Source organism: Dasypus novemcinctus, chromosome 13 (assembly GCF_030445035.2).
Source record: "Dasypus novemcinctus isolate mDasNov1 chromosome 13, mDasNov1.1.hap2, whole genome shotgun sequence".
In the NCBI taxonomy this organism is placed as follows: Eukaryota; Metazoa; Chordata; class Mammalia; order Cingulata; family Dasypodidae; genus Dasypus; species Dasypus novemcinctus.
This window is the reverse complement of record NC_080685.1, coordinates 28,916,489-28,925,549: the sequence shown is the minus strand read 5'-3', so window position 1 is coordinate 28,925,549 and position 9,061 is coordinate 28,916,489. Positions and strand designations below refer to the sequence as shown.

Here is a 9,061-nt window from a genome sequence, read left to right as displayed (position 1 = left end):
CTCTGGTTCAAAAGGCTTATTTGGCCTCTTAAAGATGACTAAAGGTGTTTGCAAACATTTTATCCTGAAGAACCTTTTCTTCAAACATACTGTGTGAAGAAAAAGAACCATCTAAGCAATAGAAGCAGGACTCCGGCCAGGGAGAGAAAGAACTTGCCCTTGGAAGACCAAGGAAAGGGTTCCAAGCAGAAACTGCTGGAGTATCATGGAAAACAGTTAAAAAAATTTTTTTAAATAATATATTTCCTCCAGCCATAAGTTCCCACGTATCTTTGGTTTTATGGCCACATAATGTTGATTAGGTACTTGCCTGTTGAATGCAGGAAATCTGCCTCTGAGTTTCAGGATTTTCAGTAACTTCAAAAGGATAGGTGGTTAGTCTAGGACCTGGCTTCCCCTAAGAGATGTGCCCAGGAAGGGGTCTCGGGGCACAGTGGTGGCAGCAGGGTTGACAGGAATGGTGAGCTTCCCTGCTTCTGCCTAGAGATCCCAAGATGAAGTTTCCAAATGGCAACTGTACCTCACTGGATGAGACAGTGACCCATGCAGCAGCCAGAGGGAGCATAGTATGTTTTTGCCCCAAAGAGAGTGAAGAAATGTGGGAAACAAAGGTATGTTGTTTCCATGGAAGCAAGTTACTTCCTTGACCACTGAGTCAAACTGTCCCTTATGATTATTGGTGCGGAGCACAATCTTGGCTGGGAAAGCACACCTGCAGGCACAACAATACATATAGAACAGAACAACCTGAGTAACAGGATTTATGAGCATAATTACTGATTTTTATGATAATAGTTCCAGTAAAGTTTGTTGGCGTTCATCAATCACTAGTTAATATAGAATGAGGTAAGGGTAATAGGTAACTTGATTTTGTGCTGAATGTCACGTATGTTAGGGGTATATATACTAGCCCCTCGACTCAAAAAGTTGTCTGATGAGCTTGAGAAATCATTGCTCTCAGATCCCCTGAACCCAATCTTTCTTTGTCTTTCATTCCCGATACCTCGGGTCACTGACCAAGACTCCGACAAAGAAAATCCAGAAGTATGCTCTCTGTTTATGTTTCTCTTACCTAACCCAGAGCCGATGCATTACCTGAACTGATCATTCAACACAAATATTTTCCAGTTGTTTATGTTTGGCCCTGCTTCTGTCTTGACCAGAAATTGTCAGATGTGCTTTAAAGATTTAAAAAAAAATTTATTTCTCTCCCCTTCGCCGCCCTCCCCCCACAGTTGTCTGCTCTCTGTGTCCATTCGCTGTGTGTTCTTCTGTGTCTGCTTGTATTCTTGTCAGTGACACCCGGAATCTGTGTCTCGTTTCGTTGCATCATCTTTCTGTGTCAGCTCTCCGTGTGTGTAGCGCCACTCCTGGGCAGGCTGCACTTTTTTCTTGCTGGGCAGCTCTCCTTACGGGGCGCACTACTTTTGCATGGGGCTTCCCTATGCGGGGGACACCCCTGTGTGGCACGGCACTCCTTGCGTGCATCAGCACTGCATGTGGGCCAGCTCATCACAAGGGTCAGGAGGCCCTGGGTTTGAACCTTGGACCTCCCATATGGTAGGTGGACACCCTATCCATTGGGCCAAGTCCACTTCCACTTTATATCTTTCTATTCTCAAGAAGCTAGTGCTAGGCCAAGGCTATATATTATTTGCTTTTGAACCCTCATAACCAGGCAGTTTCCAACAAGAAAAGGCATTCCCAAACAAAATAATGAATTACAAGGTGAAGTAATACAAAAGAACTGGCCCAAGATCTGAGGGGGCTAATTTCTGGTTCCAGCTCTACCACCAAGCCTCTGTGTGAACCAGGACAACCACTTATCTCCTGGGTCACTGGTTCATGAGCATCACAAGATATCATAGAGATGGACTAGCTATTCAAACACAAAAATGAAGTGTGATTATGGACAGATTTAGATTTGAGGGTGTAGTTTGGGGTCACAGAAGTCCACCAATGAAGCAGCAGGTATATTGAAAATAGCCCTGGACTAGAAATCAGGAAAACTGGGTTCTATTAACGAACTCTTCCTTCTTATTGATGAAGCAGTAGGATTTATCCCCAGGGGAGGAGCAAACCCTTCAGAATCTGTTGGGATCCGTTTAGATGGGTTGCTCTGTGATATATGACCACAGCATCGGCAGGAGGCAAAAGGCTGGGAAGCCAGGAGAACAGCTCAAGAGTTCTATAGATTTGGGCTCTGAAATTGGCCAGGGAAAGAGATGTCAGGGAGAAATGGACTAAGGAAGACGGCAGTCCTGCAAAATTTGATCATAGTAAATAACAGAGCAGATCTAAGAGGTAAAAAATACTTAAACAGTGATCACTGCTGTGCTCTTTGCCCAGCAACCCACCTGGTGGGCATGGGATCTCAGACAAGCCACTAGGGGCCCTCGAATGGAGAAGAAGGAAGGAGGAGCCTCACCTGATCTCTGAGTAGAAGCTGGATGAGAGAAGTATAGGCCGTGTGAGGGTTTCAAAACTGGAATGACGAACGAGCTTTTTGTTCCATTTAGTTTGGGTTTTAATTTTTAAAATGGCTATTTTATACTTTGGGCTGTACATTTCAACCTGTCTGTTTAAGTGTTAGGAATATAGATATTTCATTTTCGCATTAAAACTGTGGGTGGCTATGGGCCTCATATTTTGTTTGTTTAAGTGGCCAAAAAAAAAAAAAATCCTTTTAGGGGAGTGGATATAGCTCAATTGGTTGTGTGCCTGATTCACATTTGTGAGGTCCCATGTTTGTCCCTAGTACCACCTAAAAACAAATCAACCAACCAATCAACCAACCAACCAAACAAAAAAACCAAACACTATTGCGGAGCAGATGTAGCTCAGTGGTAGTGTTCCCATGTACGAGATCCTGGGTTCTGTCCCTGGTAACATCTTAAAAAAAAAAAAAAATTAAAAAATGTTGCAAAGATACTTGGGGAAGATATAAAGGTGAAAGACTCTGAAAGACTGAAATTATATTGGAATTGAGCTGCTGCCTGTAGGATTTTTTGGGTTGGGGACAGGTCAGTCAATATTTAGAGAGACTTGGAGAAGATACTGTTCTAATACATAAACTTTGCTCTAATATCATTGGTTTGTATCAAACAGAATCCAAATGAGGTTTACTCATTTTAATAGGTTATTGTGTTTCTTAAGCTTCTTTTCATCTAGAGCAGCACCTCCATTTTTTCATGGCTTCGTCCTGCTGAAGAAATCAGGTGGTTGTCCTATAGAATGGTCTATATTCTGAATTTGGTTAGAGCCTCCTCATGGTGTCTTTTAACTTATTTCTCATTCCCAGTATTTCTTACAAATGGAAGTTAGCTATAGAAGTTGATTAGATTTGATTTCAATTTGGTTAGCAAAAACCTGTCATAAGTTGTGCGTGTGTGTTTGTCCTACTTTTTGTGGTGCTAAAACTGATGGGTGGGTTCAGCTGGTGACAGCCCAATCCCTCCATTAAAAAATTCTCTATTGACATAGATTATCTGCTGGTAATCATTGTTTCACTAGAAATTCCAAATGGTGATTTTTTGATTATGCCATTCTTTTTTCATTTCATAAAAGAACTTTCCCTGTTCCAACAAGGCTGTTTGTTTATCCTGAAATAGAGTTTATACCAGAGAAGCAGAAGAAAATCCAATTGTTTTCCTTCAATCATCAATGTGTTCATAAAACACAAATGAATGTATAAAAAAACATGGTTCCATAACAGGAAAATAGTAGAAAATAAAGGGAGGGATGGGGGGAAAGAGAGCGAGCAAACGAGCAAGAAAATCAGAAGACTTAATGATTATCAGCGGAGGTTGCTAAGCCAAAACTCTGAAAATTGACCGTCTGGCATCTTCCTCCATCTCAGAACGTTTTTCTTGGCCTTCCCCAGTCTTACCAGGGGCCTACTGACCTTCCCCAGCACTGGCTGAATGATTAACCTAAGAATCCTCTCCACCCTGCCACCTTCACTGCCTCCTGACTCCCAGGCCCCAGTACCCGATTCATTGCTTTCCAAACTAAAACTAACTTTCATATTTCCTTTTTAAAAAATGATGCCTATTCATTGAAAAATAAATAAAAAAACATAGACACTAACTTAGCAAAGTTTCATCTTTAACAGACCTCTTCTTGCAGAATTATATTCTGTAGGTTTTCACATGAGAGGCAATTTAATAAAATATGAAGTCAAAATACATGCATGGCTTTTTGCAATGGGTTTTGCGCCAGAACACAGGTATCGTGAAAACCATCGCTATTTCTTAAGGCTAAAATGGGAAAGGAAAAGGCTCATATCAACACTGTCGTCATTGGGCACGTAGATTCGGGCAAGTCCACTACTACCAGCCACCTGATCTACAAATGTAATGGAATCGACCAAAGAACGATCGAAAAATTCGAGAAGGAGGCTGCTGAGATGGGAGAGGCATCCTTTAAGTATACTTGGATTTTGGATAAACTGAAAGCTGAACGTGAGCGTGGTATCACCATTGATATCTCCCTGTGGAAATATGAGACCAGCAAATACTATGTGACCATCATTGATGCCCCAGGACACAGAGACTATTAAAAACATGATTACAGGCACATCTCAGGCTGACTGTGCAGTCCTGATGGTTGCTGCTGGTGCTGGTGAGTTTGAAGCTGGCATCTCCAAGAATGGGCAGACCCATGAGCACGCCCTTCTGGCCTACACACTGGGTGTGAAACAACTAATTGTTGGCATTAACAAAATGGATTCTACTGAGCCACCCTACAGCCAGAAGAGATATGAGGAAATCGTTAAGGAAGTCAGCTCCTACATTAAGAAAATTGGCTACAACCCTGACACAGTAGCATTTGTGCCAATTTCTGCTTGGAATGGTGACAACATGCTGGAGCCAAGTGCTAATATGCCTTGGTTCAAGGGATGGAAAGTCACCCATAAGGACAGCAATGCCAGTGGAACTACCCAGCTTGAAGCTCTGGATTGCATCCTGCCACCCATTCGTCCAACTGACAAACCCTTGCATCTGCCTCTTCAGGATGTCTACAAAATTGATGGTATTGGTATTGTACCCGTGGGCTGAGTGGAGACTGGAGTTCTTAAACTGGGCATGGTGGTCACCTTCGCTCCAATTAATGTTACAACTGAAGTAAAATCTGTTGAAATGCATCATGAAGCTTTTTTTTTTTTTAAGATTTATTTATTTATTTATTTCTCTCCATACCCCCCGCCCCGGCCAGTAGTCTGTTCTCTGTGTCTATTTGCTGAGTCTTCTTTGTCTGCTTCTGTTGTCAGCAGTGCGGGAATCTGTGTTTCTTTTTGTTGTGTCATCTTGTTGTGTCAGCTCTCTGTGTGTGCGCCACCATTCCTGGGCAGGCTGCACTTTCTTTCGCCCTGGGCGGCTCTCCTTACGGGCCGCACTCCTTACCCGTGAGGCTCCCCTACGTGGGGGACACCCCTGCGTGGCACGGCACTCCTTGCGTGCATCAGGACTCCTTGCGCGCACCAGCACTGCACATGGGCCAGCTCCACACGGGTCAAGGAGGCCCGGAGTTTGAACCGCGGACCTCCCATGTGGTAGACGGACGCCCTAACCACCAGGCCAAGTCCGCCGCCCATCATGAAGCTTTGAATGAAGGTCTTCCTGGGGACAATGTGGGCTTCAATATCAAGAAAGTTTCTGTAACAGATGTTCGTCGTGACAATGTGACTGGTGACAGCAAAAATGACCCACCAATGGCAGCGGCTGGCTTCACTGCTCAGGTGATTATCCTGAATCATCCAGGCCAAATCAGGGCTGGCTATGCACCTGTGCTGGATTGTCACACAGCGCACTTTGCTTGCAAGTTTGCTGAGCTGAAGGAGAAGATTGATTCCCATTCTGATAAGAAGCTGGAAGATGGCCCCAAATTCCTGAAGTCTGGTGATGGTGCCATCATTGACATGGTTCCTGGGAAGCTCATGTGTGATGAGAGCTTCTCCGACTATCCTCCTCTGGGTTGTTTTGCTGTTCGTGATATGAGACAGATGGTTGCTGTGGGTGTCATCAAGGCAGTAGACAAGAAGGCTGTCGGAGCTGGCAAGATCACCAAGTCTGCCCAGAAAGCTCAGAAGGCTAAATGAATATTATCCCCAACACCTGCCACCCCAGTCTTAGTCAGTGGTGGAAGAATGGTCTCAGAACCGTTTGTCTTAATTGGCCATTTAAGTTTAATAGTAAAAGACTGGTTAATGATAACAATGCATCATAAAACCTTCAGAAGGAAAGGAATGTTTTGTGGACCATTTGTTTTTGTGTGGCAGTTTAAGTTATTAGTTTTTAAAATCAGTACTTTTTAAATGGAAACAACTTGACCAAAAATCTGTCACAGAATTCTGAGACCCATGAAAACAAAGTTTAATGAGAAACCTGTGTCTTCTTTTGAAAGGTGAGCTTTTGATTGCTTTAAGCAAAGGACTGAGATGCTAATAGATTTCTGGTGTTCTATCTGCTGAATTGAAGGTTTTTTGGTAGTTCAGGGTTAAGTTTTTTAGGATGGGAATTAAGGTTTTATTCACCTGCTGAGGGGTGGGGTCACTTAAGTACTTAGTATGGAAGGGGATTGCAACCTTGATTAGGATGAAAAAAGCAAAAGATTTTGTAACGTTTAAAGCTACCGTAGAACGCCAAGTTCTGTAAAGGCCACATCTTGAGTAGAATCTTAATTTTGTGTAGTTACCCATATCAGTATTGGAGAGTTTATATTGTATTTAGGTTCTAGAAAAAAAAAAAGAAACTAGAAGGTGAAAAAAAAAATACATGCATGCTTGGGGAAAAGATTTCAACAGACACTTCTCCAAAGACGAAATACAAATGGCTAAAAAGCACATGAAAAAATGCTCCAAATCTCTATTTATTTGGGAAATGCAAACCAAAACTACAACGAGATACCATCTTACTCCCATAAGATTGGCAGCTATGAAAAAAACAGAAGACTGCAAGTGCTGGAGAGGATGTGGTGGAATGGGAACACTCATCCACTGCTGGTGGTAATGCAGAAGGATCCAGCCATTCTGGAGGACAGTTTGGTGGTTTCTCAAAAAACTAGCCATAGATTTGCCATATGACCCAGCAATTCCACTGCTGGGTATATACCCAGTAGAACTGAAAATAAGGACGCAAACCGATATGTGAACACTAATGTTAATAATAGCATTGTTCACTATTGCCAAAAGTTGGAATCAACTCAAATGCCCATCAACAGATGAATGGATAAATAAAATGTGGTATATACATACAATGGAATACTCCTCAGCTTTAAGAATGAAAACACTACAAACACATGTGATAACATGGATGAATCTTGAGAACTTTATGTTGAGTGAAGCAACCCAGGCATTGAAGGACAAATACTACATGACCTCAATGATATGAAATAAGTAAACCAAGCTGCCTCAGAGAGCTAGAGACTGGATGATAGGCTCAAAGGAATTTTGGGGATAGAGGAAGGTTGTGAGCTGACACCTACCTGGGTGAAATCTATGATAAGCTGGAGGTAAGTATTTGTACAGGGAAGGGATAAAATGCGGGCATAGGGATACATTTGGGTGGGGCTTTGTGGGCTTGAGGGGGCCTAGGGGTGGGAGAATGGGTAATATGGCCCAAGAAATTGGGGGGAGGGTAGGGGAGCATATGAACATAGGAGATTGTCAGGTATGTGGTTGAGAGTATATTGCTGAGACAACTTTTTCAAAAATATAATAAGGAAGGTTACCTGGTTAAGATGCTTAAAGGGGAGACTTTGACACAGGGCAAACTTCTAGGGAGTGTGTGAGTGCTTTTTGTCATAGTGGGTTATATCATTGGATGGAGACCTGTACAATGAGAGTGAAGGTATACCCACATCCTGGGGAGGACTGATGTTCTCAAATAGAGGGAATTGTATCTCTCGAGAGAAATGGTGGCTCCCAATGCATTAGGGCAGTCGAGCATGTGAAGCCCTCAACATCCTTGCAAGTATCCCTGAACATGGCCCTTCAAACAATGAAGAGTGATTGTCACTGTGGGCCCTGAGGGGAGGGGGAAAGAGGTATTGAATAGGTGGAATCAGTGTAACTGTGGGGCAATGGAAGTACTCCACAGGAGTATGCAAGGATGGATATAGACAAGTTAAATTACACCAAAAATGTATAGGGGCCTATAGGCTAAAATGTAAATCATAAATGTAAAACATAAGATAACTAAAAATTTAGAAAATTGAGTGAGAGGAAGAGATGTGATGTGGGGGCATTTTCGGGGGTTGGTGTTGTCCTGGGTGGTGGTGCAGGGACAGTTACTGGACATTGTATGTCCTCCCATGGCCCACTGGGTGGAACGTGGAAGAGTGTGGGCTATGGTGTGGACCATTGACCATGAGATGCAGCAGTCATCACAGATGTATTCATCAAGTGCAATGAATGTCTCATGATGATGGAGGAGGTTGTTGTTATGAGGGGAGGAATGGGGTGAGGGGGGTAGGGGGGCATATGGGGACCTCATGTTTTTTGAATGTAACATTAAAAATAAAATAAAGACAAAAAAATAAAGAGGTTAAATTGAGAAATTAAAAAAAAAACAAAACCACAATGTAAACCCAAGTGTAACCTTGTTTGAAAGCTATTGTCTCAATATCTGTATATCAGTTGCAGTAAATATAGTATGAACACGTAAAAAGATTATTGCTGGGGAAGGGACAAAGTGTCTGATGTCGAATATGTGAGAGTACTATATATTGTATATATGAATTACTGTGGTCTAAAACTTTTGTGAAGACAAGCTTAATAATTAGAAAAAAAAAAGAAAAAGAAAGGATGTAGACATGGAGGAAGAGATGGAAGAAGTTGCCTTGCCAATGTGCATACAATGTGCAACACTGTTGTAGTGATAGAAGGCAAAACATCAAAACCAAAGCTTTTTAATTTTTAAATTTTTTGATACCCCAATTTATTTTTACTTTAACTTTTCTAAGTGAGTATGTATTCTATATCTAACCTCTAAACCTATCACTATATTCCATTTTGCTATTAATGGAAACTGGCAATATTTTGGGCTTCATTTTTGGGGAT

At 42.2% G+C, this 9,061-nt stretch overlaps 1 pseudogene; it reads left to right on the top strand.

The window, feature by feature from the left end:
• Positions 1 to 4,221: 4,221 nt before the first annotated feature.
• On the top strand, positions 4,222 to 6,385 carry LOC101446321 (elongation factor 1-alpha 1-like; annotated as a pseudogene).
• Positions 6,386 to 9,061: the final 2,676 nt, after the last annotated feature.